The 26,159-nt window shown below is 39.1% G+C and overlaps 1 protein-coding gene across 1 annotated transcript in view; it reads right to left on the bottom strand.

The window, feature by feature from the left end:
• Positions 1 to 26,159, bottom strand: part of LOC306822231 (uncharacterized protein) — a 237,273-nt gene that overhangs the window by 177,395 nt on the left and 33,719 nt on the right. The window lies entirely within an intron of this gene.

The raw sequence follows: 26,159 nt of genomic DNA, 5'->3' as shown, positions 1-26,159 counted from the left end.
GCACTACACTTTAAAAAAAATTCCTCTCCAACATAACCATGCTGGGATTCTTATAGATCATCAGATTATAAAAGCATTTTCTCTGTAGAAAACACCAGATCTGTGTTGCCTGTCATTGTTGTATACATATGCAACCTGCGTTTTGGCAAATATTCTGAAGATGTCTCATGTAAGTGTACCATGTCAAATCGTAATTGCATTACATCATTTTATCCTGTGATTGTCAGTCAGAGACAAAGGGGTTCGTCTGTTCTGTGTGAAGTCATCCAAGACACACTCAGTCACAGACGTACATAAATAAATCAACTTGAAATAAGCCGGCCAGCCAAAAATAAAACAAAAAACTTCCTATTAGACTATGCAGCGTCTGCAGGAACAGGGTTGAGTATAACATCAATAAAATGAAAGTACTGTATACACAGACCTTTAATGTTTGATTGAGCTAAATAAGCAATGATGTTTATCAGGGTTCTGAGCTTTCTCGTCTTTCATTTCAGACAACATAATTCAACATAGTTTCTCAAAAAAAAAAAGATATACGTTAGCTTCACAAATGAAAGGCAGAAACCTGCCTACTTTGTAAAAGTCCATTTTTTGAAAGCTAAAAAGTTCTGTGTAATATTTTCCTCACTGTAATGCATCATTAATCTGCCACCAAGAGTGCTCTGATCAATATTCCCTCAATTTAAACGCCATCTCACAGGAACACATTAAAACTTTACATAACACTCTGCCAACGGGTCAGTGAGCATTCCAGATTAAAAACGACAGCGGGTTCATTTAGAGGGACTAAGAATAATCTGTCTGTGTGTGTGTGTGTGTGTGTGTGTGTGTGTGTATTTGTGAGCAGCAACAGCTGCAAACGTAGTCCCTTCTCTTCTGGCTCAGTGTCCCCCGGGATCCCAACAGGCCGACCACTGACTGTCCGACCACCTCCCCCTCCCCCACTTCCTCCACCCCCCCCCCCCCCTCCTCCTCTTCCTCCCTCCCCTCCTTCCTGATTCCCAGTTAGTCAGCTGTCACTCTCTCACAGCCTCACCACTCTACTCCCTCCCCAAATCTGGGGCACGCAATCCACGAATGCAGCGAGGTTGCACAACTTTACAGTCTGAGAGTATGCAGGCTGAGTCACATACACACAAAGAGCTGCTCAGGTTTCTTAAAAGCAGTCAAATGTGATTTATTGACTGAACATAATGATGGGACGCCTAGTATGGTCATATAAAAAATGGATCATTATTAGATTATGAATCGCAGATCTTGCATTTACGTATGTGCATGTTTTGTCTGTGACCCCTCTGGATCTGTTGGCTAATTTCCTGCTAACACTCGTCTTTCAATAAGTCCTCAGCTGTGGAGCCACTCAGCTCCACCTCGGCCCTCAGGAATGCGCTCACGTTTCACTTTTTATAATCGTCAGCAACTAAAAGTCCAGAATCGTCGCTCAGTGTGGCTTTCTGCGAGGAGCAAGGAGTTCCCACAAGAAACACGAGACGCTCTCACACATGCTAAAGCCAGCAAAACCATAGGTCATATGTAGTAGCACATAAACACCCCCACTTTTTTGGAAATGAGAGACTACATCTTAAAGCCACAAAGCGGTGCCAGATTTGGCAGAGAGATAAATGCAAGAGTTAAATCTAGGGCGAATTATTTGGGATTTAACATCTGGCCGCTTTACAGTGCAATGCAGGATAAGTCTCACACTCTCCACTTGTCCTAATGCATGCAAAGTGGAATTGCACAGACACGAAAGGATGTTGCATTAAACATTATTAACCCGGGCCGTATGAGGTAAGATGGGCATGGCTTTACACAAAAAGATTCATGAATAACACTTCAAAGAATATTCACTGCTTTGCATATTTGCTCATAATTCATGTTTGCATGCAGAGATAAAATTCAATCTTGAATCATTTCTGGGAGTGAGGCATACGCATCAGGTAAAGTAAAGAGTGTGAATTTGTGGATTAATCAGATGAAACTAAAAAGGTACAACACGTTATAAATAACATGAATGTGTAATTCCTCGCTGTAATTATCTATTATAAACTATATGAAGTGTTAATCGCACTAGGCAGATTTTATATATATATATGGTTCTAAAAAGTTCTCCTTTTTTCAAGCCCAGCAATTCAATTGTGCTGATTGACATCCAACAACTACAACTAGTCATTCTTTGATTATAGAATACAATATAATACAATAGGGAACAACAAGATCAAATCTGGAGCAATGCAATACGAAACACGTTGTTGTCCCTTAAGGGAAATTTGTCTTGGACTCCAGTGCTGCACACAAAGATGCCTCCCCCATAAAATCAATAAATAAGAACTTTAGAAACAAACAACAATCCACATAGAGGAGCACATACCAAAGAAAGCCACAAACATATTTTTCACATTACCCATCTTCAAAGAGAATCACATTAAAACACAACAAAAAAAAATAAAATAAAAACACTATCCAACAACTCAGCAGCTTTAGGGACGTTGGTTGAATTCAAGTCACGATGCGCACCATAATGTGGAAGTTGGTCTGGTAGCTGGAGAGGTGCCAGAGCACCTCCTGGGTACTGATAATGTGCCATTGAGCAAGACAACGAACCCCCAGCCGCTCTAGTGCGCTCCCTGTGTAGCAGTGTGTAGCCCCACTCTGACATCTGTCCACCAATGTCCTCAGGTCCTGTTTGTGCATGTTTGTGATTCGGGCCTGTGCGTGTGTGAAGCATGTCTCTTAATTAACTGAGTGTAAACCAGAATTTCCCTGAGGGATTATTGAAGTATATCAAAATAATAATTTGAAAAAATGGATAATGAAAGAAATAGAAAGAGATAGATCAACTTGTTAGATTTAAGAAATTAAAAACACATTTTCTTAAACCACATGTATTAAACGAGGTATTTGCACATCAGTAGGTTCAAAAAACATCAAACTATACTATTGAATAGAAAAAGTCTTGCACACTACTCTTGCTTGGCATTCAGAATTTATCAGGAAAAAAAATCACTTTTCGTTCCCTTTGAACCTTTGTCAAGTGTACAAAATGTTAATTATCTCTAACAATAATGACATTCTAATAAAAGGTAATAGTATTGATATTTTTGACGCATGGCACTGACACAAGCAGTAAACCTGTGCCAGTAGATCTACAGAATATCTTCCCAGGCGGCCGTGAGTGAAAGAAAAGGCACATGTTGATGTGATGAATCACTTGTGAAAAAATGCACAGATGCAGGAAAAGTTTCTGAACACAGAACAGAAGTTTGCAGATGAATCCCCTCAGCGCTGAATGTTTCAACCTGACAGAACACAGCAGACACTTCTTATTGTTCAGCGTGCAACATGAAGCTCCCTGCAGACCACCCTCTGCTGAAGAGGTGATTGAAGTCACAAGGTGCTCCGACAGGTGAACCCAACACGCAAGAATGTTTCCATGCTTTGATCTTCACTCTGCCTGCCGGTCTTTTGTGAATCTGAGGAATTTGCTGTGTATTTGTACAAATGTAGTCTGACGTTGCTGCAGCTCCACCATAGACGAACAGAAGTGCTGTGGGTGCTGTTGTTTCAGGGTGCCGTCTGCTCTCTGACTCCTGTGGTGTGATCTTCATGGGGGGTGGAATTAGACACAGAGATGGTTTGATCCTGCTGCTGAGTCTGCAGTCAGGATTTACTCCAGAGATGAAACAGTAAGTCGATTTCCTTCCCCCCAAGTCTGTAAATGGTATATTAATTGACAGAATTTCGATAGAACTGCTCATTGTTTTACTAATAAATTAAGGTATAATGAGAATTTCTGAGCACCGTTTTTCTAATATGGGCGTTTTTCTTGCATGCCTCACATCATTGTTCAGTTATCACTTTGCATTTAGACAACTGATCAGTGAAAACAAGCAATCACAGGACATGGCTATTAATCACAATGTCATTGTTCCAACAATATGAGCGGTCACATTAAACACATCACAGAAGTCTACATTTATCTCAATGAATTGTTTCATATTAAAAAGCATTGCTTTCTCACTCAGTATTATTACATTTTACAGATTGGATAGGTCTACAGTGATGGAAATGACTTCACACCGGTTTGATGCAGTCAGTTGAAGCTCAGGGGAGCCATAAGCTACCTTCAGGTTAGTTTAATGGTGAAAAGAATGCTTGAAATATTTATCCTGGATTCAGAGATAAAATGTCAACAAAGGTACTGATAGCAGATAGAAACTTTTAGAACATTGGTACAGGCCCAGTGACACAGTTTATAGTTGGACATATAAAGTGAGTACTCTCTGAAGATTTATGAACACATTTGTTTCCATTAACATTTTGTGGGCAAAATAAATTCTGTTGTATCAAACATGAAAAGAATGAACAGTTGTTTCTCCGTATATATTCTGAGCCACATCCCAAACTAGTCCTAAAACAGAACAACTTGTCCAATCTACATTTTGGTTTTCTTGCTTCACTAACCCTAACTAATGCGATTGTGCAAAGCAGTCACATGATGATGGTTATAAACGTAGGACGTTAACCCAGTGTCTCCATGAGCACATTCATATGATGGAGATAGAGTCTGCAGCTTATGATCAAGTATCTTGCCAAACGAAAAAACAAGGAAAAAATAAAATAATTGGCAACATTTTGAATGACAGTCTTCTATAATATTGAATAAAATATATTTGGATAGTTCCATTGATTTGAATCAAATTTATAATGGCCAATAATGTACACAATTCTTATCAACAGCCCTATAAAAACATAAAAAAAACACATTCACAATAGATAGAGAAAAAAAGGACTAATTTGTGTCTGTTTATTCTATTTTCTGTCACCACAGGCAGCGTGAAAGCCTGCTGCTTCCCACACTGACAACATCACAACATATCATTAAGAGCTGTTCCCATCCAGCGATAATTTAGGAGATCATCTCATCTCTGCGGCTCCAGATCCGAGCGCCTGCAGAGCCACAGCATGCAGCCATTTTTCCCCTTCCCTCTTCAGGACCGTTAGATCATTTGTCATCATTAAACAGGAGCTGGTTTCCTCCTGCTGGTCGTGGCCACCGACATGACCAACATGCACTTAGATCAGAGGTGACCCCTGATAATGGCTCAGCAGCCATCGTTTAAACTTCACCTCCCCCTTCACAATAAAAGCATCCATTTTCATGAAGCCCGTCCAATCCTCTTCAATTCTCCTAAAGCCTTCAAACAGTAAATAATTGAGCTTGTACTGAGCCGGTCTTATCTCTGTAGGGTGTCTCTCTCGTGAAGTGGCTGGCTATACACCCCACATACCCACTCCCTTTGCTCTATTAATTTCTCCCTCTATTTCTGTCATTCCTGCACATCACACACACACATTGCCACAGGGGGTCTGCCTCTTTCCTGCTTTCATTAAATCATAAACCGTGGGCCAATGGGGGCTCTTCGTCATCATTAATCCAGATTAAACACAAATCTCCAGTCCTGACTCACACCCACAGACATTTACTTAACGCAGCTGCCTGTTACTCAACAAAACTTATCATTTACATACATTTTGTGTGTCAGAAGTTTTACAAATTTTGAGCTTTTTGCACAACGTGAAGTCTGTTATTCCTCAACTCTTTGGCCCCGAGTTGATCTCTGCTTTCTGACATTTGAAACATCGTCTCCAAACCAAACTAACCAGAGCGTCCATTCTGTCTCCCCACATTTTCCTCCACGTCTTACCTAATGCCAGAGGAGATTTTTTAAAGACAGGAATGTATATTGTGGGTGAGTGCTCTTTAAGGTAATGCATCTCCAGGCTGAAGGAAAGTGCTGCAGAGGAAGAATCAGTGCTGTTTCCATGTGTGGAACTGCTCGCACACAAATGTATTTTTTGAAACAAATAATCTATCAGATGCCTTGTTTTAGTTAGAGGAACAATTTTGGCTGATGAGCTGCTAAATGCCAGACAAAGTCAGCAAACACATGCACATCAATTTTTCAGGTGTTGAGTTGTAAAATAACGATACAAAAAGAAGTGATATGACTCACAAAGACTCACAACATATGGCTCCAAAAGATAAACTTATTTATTTTCTTTTGCACTGAAGAATACAAAATTTGAGCCCCACAGCACTCTCCATGATGAAGATCTCCTGATGGGCTGTTATTTGCCAAACGATAAAACACGAAACCTGAATTTGGTCTGTTCTGTGCCCTTTTCAACAGTTCAATCTGTTTCTAAAGTAAAAGGACTGCTGGAAAAACACTTCTGAGGGCCATCATTTCACATTATGATGAAGAAGTGGAGTTGACCTTTTGGGTAAAAATGTCTTCAACTCATTATTTTATTCTTTAAGACATTTGCAAGATATAGTGTCGTTGTAATTGTGTGAAATGTTGAGTTATGACCCGAAATGTGTCACTGTAAGAAGTCACAGTAACTATGACCTTAAACTCTTACCAATGTTAGCAAATATATGAAGAAATTCCATCCAAGTGTTCATATCACATTGATTAAACAGGCGAATGGACAGACATATTTTACTCACTGGTTCAGGGTGAGAATGAATGATTTGAATACATCAGTATTTATTTTACTAAATGAAACATTCAGTGCAGTCAGAGTAACATTTTCCAACAATTTACATTTACTGAAAAACTGCACAGAACATTAGATGGCATTTTTAATAATCGAAGGTTAGATTATGCACACAAAGGAGCAATAGGTGACTCTGACACTTAAAGTGTATAAAATGGGTATTGCGGTCCAAATTCAAAACATTGGTTGCCATGTTGTGGACACAGAAGCTTCAGTGTTTAGCCAGCTCAGCAATACAAAACTAACTTTGAATGATAACTACATTTTTATTTACTGATGATGGATGTGATAGTCATTTGTGATCAACAGCAGACTCATTTTCAAGGCTTTGCACATTTTTTACTTCCATCCTCTTCTCCTCACTACGCAACCTCAAGGGAAGGACTCACTCATCATGGCCTCAATTCTGAATAGTACCACAACCACATCCTTCTCTCAAGGATACATGGCCCACAAAACCCAAAGTGTTCCTCATCGTGCATGCTGGAACATTGTTTCTGCATCACTGAATATCCTCAGAAAAGAAGAGGAGGAAATAGGAAGAAGGGAGTAAGAGGAGCCACAGGAGCAGCTCGTCTGTGATTTGAGGATGAAAGACAACATGTTCAGAGTATTTTAGTGTACTAAGTAGTTTTTGTGGACCAAATCTTTGGTAGTTGCTTCAAAATGTGTTCAAAAATGTTGCTCCTTGTTTCCAGTAGTTGATTCCCTCTGCCCTCTAGTTCAGGGCCAAATGTGAATTTAATTATTCATAAAGGGGGAAGCTTGAATCACATTTTAAGGTCTCCTCCAGTTTAATAATTAACAAGTTGTCATATTTTTTAAAAAAAAGACAATCGACTCTTCTGAGGCTTTTTTTTGTTACCTTATCCTACTCTTCAACCTCACAGCTGACCCACATCTATCATCGTTCTGTCATCACCCATCCTTTACTTTTTTTGCCCTTTAGTTTCCTCCTACAGTTACAGCACATCCTCTCCGTTTCTATCTCCCCCATTCCTCATGACAGTGATAGACCATTGTGCTCCTTTGCTCTGTCGCCTTCAGTCAAAACAACACACACTGCATCTTCGCTGCAGGTTGATGCTCACTGATGAAATGTCACATGCAGCCTGATGCTAACCGCTCCACTCTTTTCCTCCACTCTTGAGCAGAGAGGAAAAATTAAGCTTAAAGTAAGAACCAAGTGAAGGGCAAGTTTTTGCTGTGACAAGTTCTGGCTCTTTAACATCCAAGTATTAGGATGATGTACAAAATTAGAACAGCTTAGTGGGAGCAGAGTTTGATTAAATCGTCTCCATTTTTCAATTCTCAAGAAGTAGTCACACTGAAGCCTGATGTCTTTGTTTGTAAATGAGGATGAAAGCACATTATGACATTCAATAATTATGCTGCTCATGTTGCCTGTCAAGGAACCAGCGTTAAGAAGGAATAAGCCTGTTGATGAAAGAAACACATTCACTGCTTTATTTTCTTGCATTCTTTTTTGTGTAATTTCTCTTTTACTTACCAACAGATAAGGCCTTTTTTTGTCCTGATGAAAGCTGGAGCTGTTCAGCAGCACTATTAAACTATATCAAAGTATAATCTGTCTTTTCTCACCTTGATTGAAACCAGGGCAGCATAAACCTTCATTGCACTCAGAACTAACAGACAAGAAAGTATTGCTGACAGAACCTTTGTGTTACATCATTTCAGAAGGTGAGAAAGGAAGTTGCAAACTTCAGGAAAAAAAAAAAAATCACAAATACTGTTTTTTAAACGGTTTTCTTTTTTTCTTTTTTTTTGACACATTAATTTTTTTTGGGCCTTCTCTTCCAGTTCTCTATAGATTTTGTAGTGTGTGGGAGCAGAAGTAAAGGCTATGAGGAGAGAAGAGAAGAAAGGTGGTGGTGGTCGGGGGGCTATCCTGCCCTTTCTGTAAGTCTGAAAATGAGGAGAGAGGAACTGCCGGAGGAGACTAATGGGATGAGAGGAGACGTTCACTGCTGCCCCTGAGGAGGAGCCGCAGTAGTGGAGAGAGGCCTCCCTTATGAGGAGGGAAGGCAAGAGATTTTGTGTCATTTTATGTTCCTATAAAATGTTTGTCTTTTCTGAAGTACATGCACACTAATTGGATAAATGAGGCTGAAGAAACATGTTTAATTTGGACGATACAGGGTGCATTTACCATTACCTACAAATGTTAGCACAATGCATGCACATTTGCTCAGTGAGTTTGTGTTTTCATGTTTGTGGGATTTTTGTGTGTGTTGTACATGTGTGCCCAGAGTAAGGTAATGAATGGCCCACAGTTTACCTCAACCTCTCTCAGCCCTGTGATTATGAACCAGTGATATATCCAAAATTAGAGATGTGGATTCTACTTCAACCCCCATGGAGCGTTTCGGCAGTGCACGAACCAGCCCGCAGCCAAGAGCAGCTGTTGCGGCTTGGCGATTAGAGGGCATTCTGAGATGATCCAGGACAAACCCAGTGTGGTAAGGCTGACAGTGAAGTGGGAGAGGGATACAGCTGCACGAAGACCCCTATAAATATCCCTATACACACATGTTGACCCTCCGTATGGAGGGTCAGAGTTGCGCTTACTGGTGGCAGAGTTGTGGTGGAAATGTTTTACTCAGTGACAGGCCAACAACCTTTTCTGAAGCAAACAAAAAACTAACTACAGTGATGACAATGTTTAGGAGAAATATATTTTATCCATTTTCATAGGGGCAAAAGATTTTTATTTAACCATATGTCATATTTGAATGTAAATAAATAAGGTTTCATTTTGTCCTTGAATTGGAATCAACTAGAAATGTGGTCACTTTTCCCTCCATATGTTCAATGTTAGGGTATTTTTAAAAATATCATAATTTTAGTTCATGGCTAATTGATTAGATTGGGAATAAGTTCATAAATTCAAGTATCAACCTGGAAAACAACAAAAACACAGTAGCATTTATCTCCTTACCCTCAGCCAAACTTCAGAGGACATGGTTTTTAAATTTCAGACTTCAACAGTTTGTCATATCTCAGATTAACCTCCAAAGTACATATCTCAACATTTTGAAGTCATTCATCTGTGCAGCTTCAGTTGTCTTTGTATATTGTGCACAATATTTTTTTTTATTCTAATTAATTATGATAGTTGGAACAGGGACATGTGGGTCTTCCTTCTGTGACTTCTTCAAAATGTCTCCTCTTCAGCTTTATAAAATCGTTTCCCTCGTCAGTACCTTCATCTCTTCATCATTCATCCTGAAAGTTCGGCACAGCAGATGCTATGAAACATTTATTGGTTGACTTTTACTAGTTCCTCAGAGCAACAAAATCCTTTTCCCTCAGCACATAAATATGCAAGGAGTCTCTTTCGACACATGACAGATATGAAGACAGACCAGGGCACGATTACACTGCTGAAAGCTGCTGTTGTGTAGCCTTACATCACATCATCTCCTGATGCAGAAAGACACTACTGGAACACTAACCCATTAGGCTACAATCTCTGCTTGTATTTTTATCTGTGTCAGGACTGCATTTCTATGTCATTACAGCTGAATTGCATGCAGTGGGTCCCCAGAAGGGAGAATCTCTGACTTAGGTTCTTGGATGTTGACGTCTGTCACAGCAGTAAAATTCAACAATCAGAAACAGTGATAGGATGTTCAAAAAATAATTTAAAGTCTTTGAAAACTATGTCGTTTTCACTTAATGTGACTCATAATGTTTTTGATAAAGTGTGTAAGTTACAAGTCAAACTTTGTTCAAGGTAAAAACATCACAACAAATAAACTTAATTTTTAATCTTGTTATTGACATTGATCTGCGATGCTGTTGTGCCTTGGCTTCTGTTGCAAACTATTTCAACCAGACTTAAATATTTAGCTGATTTTATTCAAAGCTGAGTTTCTGATAGAAGAACGGCTCCCAATTAAGGTAGCAGCTGAAACCAGCTACTTGTGTTCAGTGCATACTGAACACAGGTACAACCTGCACAGCTCCATGAGCAAGAGAATTCAATTTGTCAGTATATCATACCTTGAGGAATTTGTTTCTTCAGTTGACAAAAGTGACTATCAATGATGATTACACATCATTAATAAACATGAAAAGATTTCCTTTCAGGAACTACCAAAGATGTTACAGGTAACACTTAGGGGGACATTTTTTTAAAGAAAGACACACAGAAAGAAATTTCCCTCAAAATCAGTCAGTCAAGTTTTAGCCTCATGTAAAGAATTGTAGGTTTAATAATAATAATAATAATAATACATTTAATTTGTAAGCGCTTTTACGAGGGCTCAAAGGCACTTTACATGTAAAAAAGAATTCACAGTAAACAGTTAAAAACAGTAGAAGAACATTAAAGGACAGAGAAACAGAAAGAGAAGAGGGGAAAGAAGAAGTTAAGTATTAAAAGCTAGTTTATAGAGGTGGGTTTTGAGCATGGTCTTGAAAGTTGGGAGGTGTGTGCAGGAACGGATGGGTTTGGGGAGTGAGTTCCAGAGGGAGGGGGCAGCGATGGAGAAGGCTCTGTCTCCCCAGGTTCGGTGCCTGGTCCGTGTAGGTGGGGAGAGGGTGTTTCCTTTAGATGAGCGGAGGTCACGGGAGGGGGTGTGGTGGTGAAGCAGGTCAGTGAGGTAAGGTGGGGCCAGGTTATTTAGTGCTTTGTGTGTGAGGAGGATGATTTTTTTTAACACATCAGTCACTAAGCTGAAATAACCATAATTGTTGCTATTAAATCTTATTCTAATGCATTAGCATTCATGCTCATGTAGAACCCATTGTTCTGTGATTTGATTTATTTATTTATTTTTTGTGGCCCCTGAGATACAGACAATGAAAAGCCAATACTTTATGGTGTGACAAGCTTAATCAACATCTCGTCTGTCCTAAAAAATGTCATGATCAAAACAAACTAATGAATAAATGAATCCATCGGCCACAAGCTATCAACGACTGAAGTAGCTCCATTAGAGCCAAGGATATTAAGATTTCCAGTGACAGAAGATGACATTTCAGGATAGATTTAAATAAATGACAATTAACCCATTAACCAATGGGATCTGCCCAGTAACACCACAGAGCTTTTGTTGTGTGTCTTGCTCAAAGGCACCTAGAAGTATTCCCTCTGAGAGGTCATTACTAATTCATACACTCCCTCAGTTACTGCCAGTTGGCATAAATGTGTCCAACCTGTAGGCTCATGTTGCCCTATTTGTACAAAATAAAGAGTCAGGAAATGTGTGTTCCCGCTTGTAGCTGAATTTCTCTAAATATATAAAACATAAAATGCTGTGTGCATAGCTGCCACCAGCAAAGAGCCCCGTGACAGCAAACTTACAGCTCAGTAAGTTGCAAGTAGACCAAGCAAATCAGAGACGTAAAAAATGTAACTGTAGCTTTCAGAAGCAAATTAAACTTGTAATTAAACTTAAGAGCAATCATCAGGTCATGAATTTAGATTCTTTAAGTATTTTAGTCTGTGAAGAAATTAGCATGCAGTATGGGCGGCAGTATCTCAGTTTGGAGGGACTTGGGTTGGGAACTGGAAGGTCGCTGGTTAAAGTTCAGGTGAAAAACTGGAAGTTGGTCGAGTAGCTAGAGAGATGCCAGGGTACTTCCCAAGTGCTTCTGAGGACCCCTTAAGCAAGGCACCAAACCCTCTACTGCTTTAGTGTGCTCCACGTCTAGCAGCCCCACTCTTACATCTCTCCACTAACACGTGTGAGGATACTAAACATCGTAAACATTAGCATGCTAGCTTTGTGTGGTATTTCCCAAATGCATTTTGATATAAACATCATGATGGTGACGCCATAAATCATTTAATTTTCACACTTTCCTTTCCGTGACACATTTACATGTACAGATTTTAAATGTATGTAAATGAGACAAACTTTGCGAAAAAATGTAAAATCCCAGTTTTCCTCAACTAACTCCTATCAATTGCATGATGGATAGATATTTGTGTATATATATATATATATATATATATATATACCAGTAGTATAATAACATACCATATGGGTTACATTTGTATCTGTTTTGAAACTGTTAGCATGCTAACTTTTAGATTTAGCTAATGCATCATTTGTGGGTGGCAACACAGATCTGCGAGTCAGGTCGAAGACTTTTTAAAAGAAAACATCCTATTTCTGATAATATTCAAATGAAAGGTAAGTACTCATTCTAAGGAGAAATATGTGCTTCGCTAAGACTCTTAGGGTGCTAAAAATAGCAAAATCAGGCGACCATGAAGCACTTGTATTATAGGATGAAAACAGCTCAGAGGCATTTTTGTGTCTCAGGAGCTGGAGGGAGCCTCAGAGAAGTCAAACATGTAGATTTTCAAATAAAATCCCTTGCAGGTATCATTTTCTCTATACATCACATTAAGCCAGGTTTTATCTGAGTCCCTCTGTGAACAAAAATAGAAAAATTTAGACCTCACCTGGCCTGAGGTGCTCCAGGCTGCTTGCTGTTCTGTTTGCATTTCTGTGTATAAAAGAAAGAGAAGGGAAAGAATGCTTTACGCATTTGCTTGCCTACACACCCCAGGGCTGTGTGACCTTATAAATTTGCAAGTGCACAAAGTGTGTGTGTGTCCACTGCTTGCCCATGTGTGTATGTATATATGTGCGAGAGGAGTCAGTGTGTCCTCAGGGGACTCGTAGTGTTGCAGACTCTCCTGGTGGTTTTATTAACCAGTCGCTCCTCGTGGCCTCATGAAAACACAGATCAGCTTGTTTCCAGCAGACAGAGCGTCACCGCATTGCTGATGTCCAACTCTCAGGGGTCTCATCACCTCAAATCCTCCATCTCAAAAGTCATCTACTGTACATGTTTACACTGTACGATTTTATTTTGATATTTTTTAATTAAAAATGTATATAAGTGCTCACTGCTTTGTCAACATTCAGGGGTGGAATGAAAAAAATACTTAAGTACACTTTAAAGTTACACCATTACTATCAAAGATCTCACTATAATCTACAGCACTATATTTATTTCCTTTTTGGTACTTGGCAGATTACAATTTTACACATTGAACATAATATCAACCTCTAAAATACAAAAAAAACAACAACCTTTTGGCAATTCATGGCTGTATGCTTATCAAAAGTCGTTGGTTGCACTATGGTATGGTCAGCAAGGCTCGTACACTGCATGAATGAAAAGTTCATGATTTGAGAAAGGTAAAGAAAAGTCTTTGTCACATCATAATTGATTCATAGGAATATATAGTCCTTTTAGACGTTGCTTAAATGTGTTTTTTTTCTGCAGTCTCGTGGTATAAGATGTAGCTTTAGAGTTACTTCTGCTGGCCTCTCCAAACAGGGGCTCTTCTGATTCTAAACATTGGTTTTTATTATCACAATGTGCTGTGATGAGCCCTTCAAGCAACACTATTAATGACAATTAAACAACTATTTTACTATATGTGGGCTTTGGACTACAGGCTCCATCCAAACCAATGGCTGCAATTGAGTCTAGTTATGTATTAGGTAAGAGAAGTAAAGTTATGAAAGTGCACAATAAACTGGACCTTTTTTATGTATCATTTAATGAAGAGGTGTTTCACACAATTTAATTTTAGTAAATCTTACAACACCTTGATTCTAAAAACAAAGCTGAACTAATTGATGACTAGTGAAGCTTTTGTTTGCCATCCATCCTCACAACTTGCCATATATCATTAAAAACTGCATTCATCATTGATCATGCTGTCTGATAGCATTCATGCACAATATTTGGATGAGGTGGCAGACAGGCTGCTCCCAGTGCTCGTCATGTCACAAGTGACCCTTGAGGAGACGAAGACCATTGCAGCATGCAGTACAGAGAGGACATGTGACAGTGTGTAAAGACCCTGTGGCTGCCCCCCCCCCCCCCCCCCCCCCAGCTCCTTCAGACTCTCTGTCTCAATTAATTGGAGCCTGTACTCTTCCTCACAGCTGTAGCTGAGCTTTAACACTGTAAAATGAGGGACAGACACACAGACACACACACACACACACACAGTTTGTCATTCTGAATAGTCCCTGTTGTGTCATTTTGAAATTTTCAGAGGTGCACTATGTAGTATAGAGAAGGGGGTATAGTCTTTAGAAATATGCATCAAAACATTGAAGTAAGAAAATGTGTTGTAGGTCCGATGCACTGCAAGCTATGCTAGCTAGCATAGCATTAACGTGTAGTTTAGCATTAGCCTCAATTTAGGATTTTTTTTTGTAAATAGTAATCTGTGTGTCTGTCTTTAACTCTGAGTCTTAATGTTTACACTTTAACTATTTATGGTTGTGATATTGTTGAATCCCACAGCCATATGATCATAATCAGTGAAGCTTTTTACACAAACTGTAAAGATTTGTGGGCATTACTAGTGCAGCGAATGTGATTATTAAACATATTTCACTGTATGGATACATGTTGGAAAATGTACTTTAAGGCATCCTGTCTTCTCATTTCTAATTATCTAATTATCACAATGTTGGCCACGCTCCAAGTTCTCCAGACAACAACCACTTTTTCAAGAATACCGCAGTGTCCTGTAATTTAAAACATCATGATACTGTTCAAGGCCTTTGTCCTGTTGCTTCAAGGTGAGCATCCCACAATGCATTGCTAACTACAATTCTTAACTGTTTTAGATCAAAGTTTACCGAAAAGTAACAGTGATTGCTTACGGTGTTTTTTTTTGTTAAACATAGGAGGCGACTGAAGTATTTTCAGCCCTGTCTTTGAACATAAATCCATTTTGTTAAAAGGAAATTACACACACACACACGCACACACTCACACACAAAACCAAAAAGGCTTGCGTGCACACAAACACGTTAATAGACACGTACGTCAACTAAAACATTAATTAGACCCACAAAAGAAGTCCCAAACTCTTCATGCATGAGCACACATTCACATTCATTAAACACACATGCTGAGACATTCCCTCTAGTAAAGAAAAAGCAGAGCAGCGACTGTTTGGTGTTTATTTACAAAGAAGGAACTCAGGCCATAAACTCAAAGCCCAGAGGCTCAGAGAAAATGATGAAGAGTCTGTGTTCCTCTTTGTTTTTCAGCCGAACCTCTTTCAAGCTCTTGCATTCTTATGTAACAGGGGATATACCAAGCAGAGAAAATAATTCAGGCAAACATTCGATGATGATTTTTAGTAGGAAATAGAAGGAAAGTTGCTTTCTTTTCAAGCACAAAGTCTGTGGTTGGTAATGGTCACTGCAGCGTTTCTTTTTTTTTGCTCTGATGATTTCAGCAGATGACAGTTTTAGTGCATCTTCAGCAGACCAACACATGCACACACTTTAAGGCAATGAAGCATTCATATGCATATGTGGGCCACTTTAGACCAAAAAGAGGAAAGCAATGCCAAGTTTCCTTCTTCATGGTCACTCTGGCCAATTTTTGACATCATTACACCAGAAAAACACAGACACTGATCACAGATTTCCCCCAGCAGAGTAAGAGCAGATTTATGCTCCAACATCCAAATGAGTTTTGCTTGTTACAGAAATGTCTGACCCAGCAAATGTGAGATTCCTCTTAAAATCGCCCTCAGCAAGTCCACTGTACTCATTAAATCTAACTACTACTGTCAGGAAACAAAGTTCATCTCTACATTTTTAATTTTTAAGTGATTCTGACTTTCAGCCGAAGGGAAAATGTGCTGATGGTTGCTCCGGCTAGAATGCAGTTAGTCTTGCTCCAAAATAATTTAAATTCAGCATCAGCGTCAGAAGAGTATGAGCAGGAGTTATTTTCAGTAGGTGAATATTTTCAACAACCATTGAAAGGATTTCTGCTATAATGTGCAGACATTTGTGATGGCAAGATGACGAATCTGGCTGCCTTCTCTTAAGCAGCAGCACAAGGCTTACATTTGTAATTGAGCCTTAATGTCTTGACAATGATTGGATGGTGTTCCCAATCAAACAGATTAGAGTCCTTAAATCAGACCCCTAGCTGTTTAAAAAATAAATTGTGTCGCATCACGTCCATTAAGATAGCTTTCCTACATGTTCCTGTCTCTATTAACACACATGCTCATGTTAAAAATATTGGGGGGGGGGGAAGGTTTATCGCTTACATCTGGATATTAAAACCATTATCGAGCATACGAGGCCCAACTTGCCATCTCATATGAACTTGTTTGAACTCATGGGATCTGGTGGCGGAGCAGATGTTAAAAATAACAACAAATCAGAAAAAAATATATTTGTAAATGATCTGATTAAATATGTAACTCAAATTATGACTGGAGAGAAGATACACAATCTTGTCAGGGCTCTTTTCAGTGTGCGACAACCTTCTTCAGGGAACGTAGCCTATTTCCATCAGGAGAGACAAGTCAATAAAGAGAAAAATAGCTTCTTCTTTTTTTTACATAAATGATATACTGATGAAGAATTGTCACATGGTCTTTGGTGTTTAAACTGTATAGTAGAAGTGGTGACTGAAGGACCTACCCCAGACAGCAGCTATCCCCCTCGTGGTGTTGAGACACTGGTGGCTGGTTTAGGTGTTAGGTGATGGTGACGTAACTGAGCTAATAAGATGATGAAGCTGATGAAGTTGTGAAGAGATAATGTGGAAGTGAAGGAGAATGCTGACACATGGCATAAATGAACAGGGGGACCACAAACTCATTGCAAAAAAACAGCAGCAGTAGGATGTCAACAATGAGGGTGTGAAGCATAGCAACTGGAAACTTGTGACCAGGTGATGAGAAAGACTGATGACAGAAACAGAAAAATACAAAAAGAGAAACGAACACAAGAACCAACATGCAGAATAAAGAGTCAAAAGAGCGACTTTGTGTTGAGAATATTTTCCAGATATTCTATGCCACCAAGGCAAAAAAAAAACCTCAAAAGCATTCCCTGCAATCATTATTATATGTGTGTGTATGCACTGTATGTGTGTAGATCCTCATCTGCCTGCCATAGTGAGTGAATGCATCAGCGTACCTCATCATTATAAAGATGCTGATTTGATAGGAGAGGACAGATTGACAGGAAGCCCTGGAGGCTAAAGTCAGACTCTGTCAACCTTTAAACCACACAGGAAGAGCAGCAAACTCACCTGATCACCTTAACCTACACACAGCCATCTATCCATCCATCTATCATCTATCCATCTATCATCTATGTATGTATGTATGTATGTATGTATGTAGCTATCTATCTATCTATCTATCTATCTATCTATCTATCTATCTATCTGTCTATCTGTCTGTCTGTCTGTCTGTCTGTCGGTCTGTCGGTCTGTCTGTCTGTCTGTCTGTCTGTCTGTCTGTCTGTCTGTCTGTCTGCTACAGCATTTTATCAACTCTAAACCAGAGAGACATTACACACTGCAAGCGTTCATGCTGTTGTACACACATACACACACTGAGCAGCAGGGACCTCCAGAGTCATTACACATCCACAGATCTGGCCTGATGTTGGCAGGTTAGCTCCAGAGGAAACAGATTTTCTGCACTTTAATGGGATATGTTCAAGCATTCAGACAACACGCTGGGATCTGACATCACAGCGAGGCATCGGTTTGTAACTGAGGGACAGCAGCGCACAATGGCAAGCAACACAAGTGTTATGCAATTCAGTGCAACAACTGTGCAGTGTGTTCTACGGCTGTAAGATTTATCTTGTTTGTTGTGTCAGAAAGGATTTGATTGGCTATACTTCTTGAGTTCATAGATGCTGATTTTTAGGCTTGTCTTTGAAAAGTCACATTTTTTTATATGATTTCGACTGATTAAAAGTGCAGTCTTTCCTACATTGGAGCTGCAAAAAACATGTCCTTGTAAACAAAAATAATTTCTTTGAGCTTTTATTTAAGATTTTGTAGAACATTCCGATGACTCAGATAGTGATTACTTTGCCAGGTGTTGAGATTTGAAGCTCTCTCACTTTAAAAACCCTTCATTTTATTTTTCTTCTGCAGAGACTGTTTTATACATTACAGGCTGCTCATAAGTTCTTTATATGGGATATAAAACCTCTGCAATAATCAGAGACGGAAGATGTTTTCATATTTACCTTAATAAAAACATGTATATTTAGTTCAGAAAACATGGTATTGAATTGTTTCACTTAACCAACTTTCAAATTTCACTACCAAATCTGCATAGTTCTCCTTTAATTGTGAAATTTGTATACCTGAATATAAGACCCAACTTCTGTTTCTATTTGTGCAAACTTACATTTGAAAACATTTATGATCTGTTTATAAGTCCAAGTTGAAGCAATTTCAAAATGTAGACATTTTTGTAGATATTGTTTCCAGTTGAATATAATTCTGTAATTGATCATTTATTTATGTGTTTTCAGAAGCCAACTCTGAGACAAGGATATCCACAAGATTCTGATTTTTATTGTACGTTTAAATTCCAACTGATAATTATATAGTCGTAAGAAACAATCTTTTTTTTTTTTTTTTTTTTTGCATCATTGTAGAACACCTTGTTTGTCTCATTGTCAACTTTTTTAAACCCTTTTATGCAATTTCTTTTTTTTGCTTAAATACAAACATGAGATTTTCTATTAGTTACAGTGAATTCAACACATGTTCAAAGAGGGCATACTATAACATCCAACATTTTTCAGCACGAAATTGCATCCAATATTGTAGATCTTTGTAATGTTACTATGCGGGATCATCCTTCAAAATAAAACCCAGTTAACGTCCCCTGAGTGACTATTCAGCAGCATTTTAATCAGTCTTTGTTACTCTGCAGGAAACCAGAGCCTTCCAGACCTCTTAACTCGGGCAGCAGCTGTCGTATTCAGATCTTAAGAGTCTCTTTTAAAAGAAAATCAACTTGCAACATTCAATAGGCTCTACCACCATTTATGAGAGTCAGCGTGCTGTGTTTAATTAGTTATTGTTGTGGGGAAAATGGCTGCTCATCTGGGTGATATTTAGCCGGGTCCTTCGCTGTGTGTAATCATGCTCCAGTAAGCAGCTCAATGTTCAGTTCAGTCGCCTTGTAGAGAACCACACGGGGGACAAGGAGATGATGATGTTCTAGTTATTGTGAGTGTGTGTGTGTATGTGTCTGCAGCTCTGCACATGTGTGTGAGGAGGAGGGTGATGAAGTCAGATCTCTGTGATGAGAAGCCAGTTGGCCAAAGCCTTCCTCCTCCTCCCACCCTCAGACAAACATCAGAGGCACAAGAGTCCAGTGATGAATTTCACATAAACGGATTTCCTCCCTCTGATTTTGGCAAAATGGAAAAACATAAGTCTCCCTGTTTTATTGTTCTATTGTTGGGTCATGAAATTCTGTTGTTTTCTAAAGTGTTACATTGATGCACTGATTTTTTTGTTTGGGGGGCTTTTTAGGATAGGATAGGACAGCGGATTAAGCTAGAAATCAGGGAGAGAGAGAAAGTTGTGAATAACAGGCAAGGAACCGCAGGTTGGAAGTGAACCTGGATTGCCCACTCTGACCACTATATTCTTTGTGCATGAAGCAGACACACTAACCACTAGGCTACTGCCGGCAACCCCAGGATTCTAAAAAAAAAAGTTTTTGTGTTGGATAATTATAATGAAAATAAGGCTTCGTATTTTCTAACCTGTTGGGATCTTGACATTTAACACAAAGACGTTCAAAAGGATTCAAACACACGACTCCACAGGGGCAAAGTATAATGAGGCAGGTTTATTGACAGTTCGGTTCGGTACTCAAACAGTCCAAAACCCAGGCTAACAAATCCAGAGGAGCAGGCTAAAGTAATACAGTCAGAACTCAATAGGGAGAGGTCTAAAGGACAGGGTAACATGAAGGAACACAAAACGAACTGGCAACATGAGGGAGGACACTAGATTCACTAGAAAATCAGGGGATAACAAGACGCATGTGCAAAATAAAACAAGAAATAAAACAGGCAATGACAAAAAACAATGTGACATCTTGAAGGAGTGTAAGATAAAAGAAGAAAAAAAATAAAAATTTAAAAAAGGAAAAAAAAAAAGAAAAAAGAAAAAAAAAGAGATGAAGCCAAATCAGCGCGAGAATGTATCGCAGCAGAACCGGTCTCTTGTACCAACCTTGAATTTCCTTCGGGATCAATAAAGTATCTATCTATCTATCTATCTATCTATCTATCTATCTATCTATCTATCTATCTATCTATCTATCTATCTATCTATCTATCTATCTATCTTTCTATCTATCTATCTATCTATCTATCTATCTATCTATCTATCTATCTATCTATCTATCTATCTATCTATCTATCTATCTATCTATCTATCAAAAGGCTAAATAATTAAAAGTAAAAAAGTTGCTAATATGAGAATGAAAAATATATAAAGATACTGGGCGTCACGTGACACTGATTTTCACTTCTTCAGATTTTGACTAACTTCTTAAAAAAAATTCAGCTTTGAAACCATGCTTTATATTCTGAAGAACAATCACTCTTAAAAGAATTTCCCATAATGTAATAGATATTTTTCATGGTGGCACACCTTTGCTGGTGTTTTTGTTCTCATTTCACCAAAGGGCACAGTGTGCAACTAAATGGCAAACCCCAGGTGAGGACTGACTGTGTTAGCAATTATACCTCACAATGATTTTCTGGGGGCTGATTTATCTCCAGTGTGCACTGAGGGCGTTTTACAAAAAACCCAACCAGAGCACAATAAAAGCCCCCATTACACAAGCAATGAATTTCATCAAGAAGTAGAGCAGGAGAGGGGAGGGGGGGGAGAGATCCAACCATCCATCCGTAGAGTCACAGAGTCTACCTTGTGTTGAGCTCCGGTTGAATACCAATCAGCCCGGAGAAGCCACCACAATCCCTGGCAAGATATTCATTGCAGCCACAAACCACCAAGTCAGCAGAACCAGAGAGCAGCCATCTCCAGTGGCTCTGATTTCATGCTCCAAGCTTTATTTTCCCAGCCACAGAAGCACATCTACCCCAACCCCCATCGTTGTTTTTCCATTGTTGGCCCACGGACGTGACTGCATGCAGAAAGTGGCCATCATAAACACACTGATCTTCTCCTCCACCACGAGGAGAAAGATCAGTTTTCAAGAGCTCTATTTGCCTTTAATGTGTCCACCCATGAGGAAAATTCTCCTGTCTCTCTATGGTACAAAGAAAAGTAATAATAATAAGAGCTCCTCTCTGATCATTTATTCAAGGTTTAAATCAATGACAGTGTGCACAGCAGCCCTGACTCCATGTCAAGGTGAAGGGTGGTATAGAGATTCATAAATGTAGTCTATAAATTACCCTGTTACATACACTGTTCTTTATTCATTAGTGCGTGTAACTCTAATTTAACGCTCGGGTTTGTCCATATTACATCAAGGTTTAATGACTGAGAGCTCTGTATATGACTGTCTAACTAATAGGAGGGAAGACAGTACAATTTGTACTGACATTTGTGAGACAAAATACCAAAACTCAAAGACTACAGTTAATTCATGTGTGAGGCACATAGAAATAATCTAATCTAGCAACTGTCCCCGACTGACCTTGTTCTTCAAAAGCCTTATTCCCAGTATCACTGCCCACTTCCCCCACTATACAACCTCAAAATGCCATAGAAATGTGTATTTGGATAACATAAAGCAGGAAAAAAATACACTCATTTCTGCCTCTGACTTATAAAGACACAAGAGTGGAAAAAAAGAAAACAGTAAGACCCTTAATAAATGGAGTCAAAGGATGTACTTCAAGTCGTCTAATTATGACTCATACTCTTCAATGAATAACTGTGCAGGCCGATGACCTGCTGCTGTATCACAGGAGGCAAGAGCGAGGTTACACTAAAGAGGCAGAGCAGCAAAGAGTCAGGCCTGGGAGAGAAGTGATATTGAAACATCACTAATGCAGCTGCAGCCGACAGCGCCGCTCTAATGACATGGTACACACACACACACACACACACACACACTGCTGTGTATGTGCTGAGGGAGCGCCAAGCCAGGAAGGAGAATGAGGTAATGATGAAAAAAAAAGCCCTCAGCAGACAACAAGGAAGGAGAGTATCTGATAATGAGCTATTGACATTTTCAGAGGAGAAGTCAAAGGAGACAAGCCATCAGGCGGGATTGAAAAAAATTAGTCTGTCATTTAACCCTGATAAAACGTTTCGAAATACCCAAAAAACAAAAGGAAAACTTCAGTGTTGAGAATCCTCTTACAGGCCTCTCATGACCCTCTGGAATACAACATCATTATGCATTCAAATGCTTCATTGCTGATCAGAACATTATGTGTGGCAATGTCAATCAAGACTATTAAGCACATACCGTCTTTGTGGATTTGTTTTCTATGCTAGTGTTTTTATACTATTAGGATAGGGACGTTGGTCAGTCTGTACTTTAGTCTTGTTGCAGTAACTAGCCAATGGATTGCTATAATCTTTTTGTATAAACATTCCTGGTCTCCAGATGATATCCACTGCCTTTGGTGACCTCTGACCCTGATGTATTGCCAACATGAGGTGAACGAAATGTCTCAACACTCAGCCTTCTGCCGGATACATTGTGATGATCTGTATATCAAGAACTACTTTGACCAAATACCTGCAAACCTTATGATATCAAGCCAAACATACACTTTTTTATGCTAATAAACATAAACATCTTGAGTGTATTTTTCTGGTTCATCCATGGTTGTTTTTGTGGGTAATTCCTAACATGTCTTAGATTAGTCTTCAGGAACAGTTTACAAAGTAATATTAACTCAAGAATTTAAAACCTTGAGTTTGTATTTATAAAAGATCATGTTTTTGTTGTATCATCATATCATTGAAATTAAAATTTAGATTTACTGTTTTACCAAAACATTGGATTTTCAGGTCATATTCTGCATACTAAACATCTCCAAACACATGCACCCTTTCATATAAAGTCTCTCCTGAACAACAGCTACATCTCTCCAGTGGGTGCCAGGATGAAACCTCTCACTAAAAGTAAGATGATGGGATCATTTTTCCCTCACTGTCAGAGTCTCTGATGCATCAGCTCAATCTGCAGACAGGCAGACACACAGTGTTGCTGAGACACATCTCACACACTAATTGACTGGAGCTCAAGCCAGGAGGGTCCCCGAAGAACGGCTGCCAATTTGGCTCTTAAATACATTACCATTGATTTTTCTGTGTTCTCTTGTCATCACAACTGTACAGGCCATGAATCAGGGAGCCACGCTGGACAAAGAAAAAAAAGATCTGTGAAATAACTTACAATGCTTGAATGTTTAAAGGGACAGTGCTGCATTTTAAAAGCAACAAGACCCACACAAAAAATAACACTAAAGAGGGAAATAACAGGAAATAACATTGAATACAGTGAAGAGATTGAAAAACAAGTGGTACATTAAGGCCACTCGTAGGCGGGTATTTAAAAAAAACATAAATCTCGTCAAGTTCTCAAACACATCTTCATCCACACAAAAACGTCATGATCATGCCAAATCTGAAATGATACCATGGACATGCATATATAAGAATCTGCATTAAAATTGACTTGAGTAATTAGCAAAACACTAAGATTAAGTTGAATCCACACAATGAGTTTTCCCTTTAAGAACAAAATACTTTTTACAATAATTTAGTCAGAAAAAGAGTTTATTTTTTGTTAATGGTCAATAAAGACGACAGCACAACACTCTTAATTCCCATTTGGAGACAATGGGTCAATTACTGAAACTGCAGGTGTTGAAAACCAGTTTGGACATGGGTTATCAACGGTCATTATTGACTTCAGGATTTAAAAATGAAACACTGAACTACAGAGTCTTCAGTTTACTGCTCTAGACTAAAGACATGCCTGCATGTTGTTGGACTGCTGTGTAAACAGTAAAGCTACAAACCCGTGCAGCTATATGTGCAGGAGTGTAAACAAGACACACACTGTTCTGTGCGACTGCCTGAGTAAATACTGGAGGAATGTGCTGTGGACAAATTGCCCCTTATTCCTTATTCAAACATAATGGAGTACCAGAGGGAAAAGCATCCTCCAGTTTCAATTAGGCGCCACAGCTAATGAGAAGTGAAGCCCTTCATTTTAATTACAAAACTGTGTGATTGCAATCACGGGCAGGCAGGGCAGACTACTAATGTTAATAGAAAAATTATACATTCAGTGTGGAGGGGAGAACTAAGATGTGAAAAGCCTGTTTTAATTAGGAGAGGTGTGAGACTTTGTGTTAGATGTATGGGATGAACAATATATTGATAATGACATTGTGTTGAACAAACTTACAGTAAGGGAGAGAGATCTTATGACAGAAAAAAATCATTTAAATCCTTTTTAAAATGAGATGTAAATTAAAAACATTGGCTACATTGCATTTTCTTCAGCAGTATCATAGCCATGTGAACAACACTAACAAAAATGCACAAAAACAGACACTGTGGAAAAGGAAGTTTCAACAATACAGTATGAAGAAGAAATGTCAGAAACCTAAAATTTCAGGTTAAAAGTCATCCAACATTTCATGAGAATCAATACAGAACCCATGTACGTCATCTAAATAAATAAATTACAGACAGGAAATGGCAGATGATGGATCCTCAGAGGATGAGTGTAACCTTGCACTCCAAACTGTCAATACCCTCCTGACAGTGAAGCTCATGTTCACTCCCGGTCCACAAAATGCATTAGACAGAGATGATATCCTGAGCCTAGGCCTTCACTCCACCCCACACAACCACTAATCTGTTAATTGATCTGGCGAGGGGAATGGGGTAAAGTGTGTGTGTGTGTGTGTGTGTGTGTGTGTGTGTGTGTGTGTGTGACTGAAGAAATATATAATCTTTTATAATGGGTAAAGGGACCTGAAGCTGATGAAAGCTGTTGTTTGGAGAGGCTCTTTATGATTCATCAGACTCCCTCTGTGGTCTACAATCTTCTTTGAGAGGGAATCATAATGTTGCTCTAATAAAGATCTCAAACTGTGCTGATGATGGAATTCAGCCACTGAAAAAAAAGGCATTTTCCTTAGTTATAAATCTCTAAAAACACATTACATAACAGACAAGTTAACGGTGTATCAACACCCAGACATAAGCAGTATCATTCCAGAGGTAGCATTCGGTCTTCGTAGACTGCACAGCCTGTTCAGGCAGACATGAAATCAGTCTGATCTGCAGAGGATACCCCCTTGCAACAGTCTTCCTTGCCCCAGGCCACAAGGGATGCACCTGATGGATCCTTAGTTTGCTGGCAACTTGGCTGCTTGACCAAATTTGAAGGAGCCTTCAAAATGGGATAGCCTTCAATGCACCACTGTGAAGAAGTAGTTCCTCAAATGCTCTCTCTGAAGGATGCAGCGCCAAAAATGGGAAATAGCTCTTATAAGGCGTGACCATAACCTCTGGTATCAAAAGGTGAAGTACCTTAAACCTGCACTCTCTCAAATGGCCAGCAGGGAGCGTCTACACTCTGTAAAAGCAGATGAATAAATGAGCAAAATGCAGCAATTGGGTGATGACACTGACATGATGTTTTAAACAATATATGGAAATTACCCTTCTCAATTGTTGTACCTCATTCAGCATTCTCCTGATGAATGGTTTTAAATGCTGGTTTAAAAAAATCATGAAAA

Source organism: Symphodus melops, assembly GCF_947650265.1.
Source record: "Symphodus melops genome assembly, chromosome: 4".
Classification (NCBI taxonomy): Eukaryota; Metazoa; Chordata; class Actinopteri; order Labriformes; family Labridae; genus Symphodus; species Symphodus melops.
This window is presented reverse-complemented; position numbering and strand designations above follow the sequence as displayed.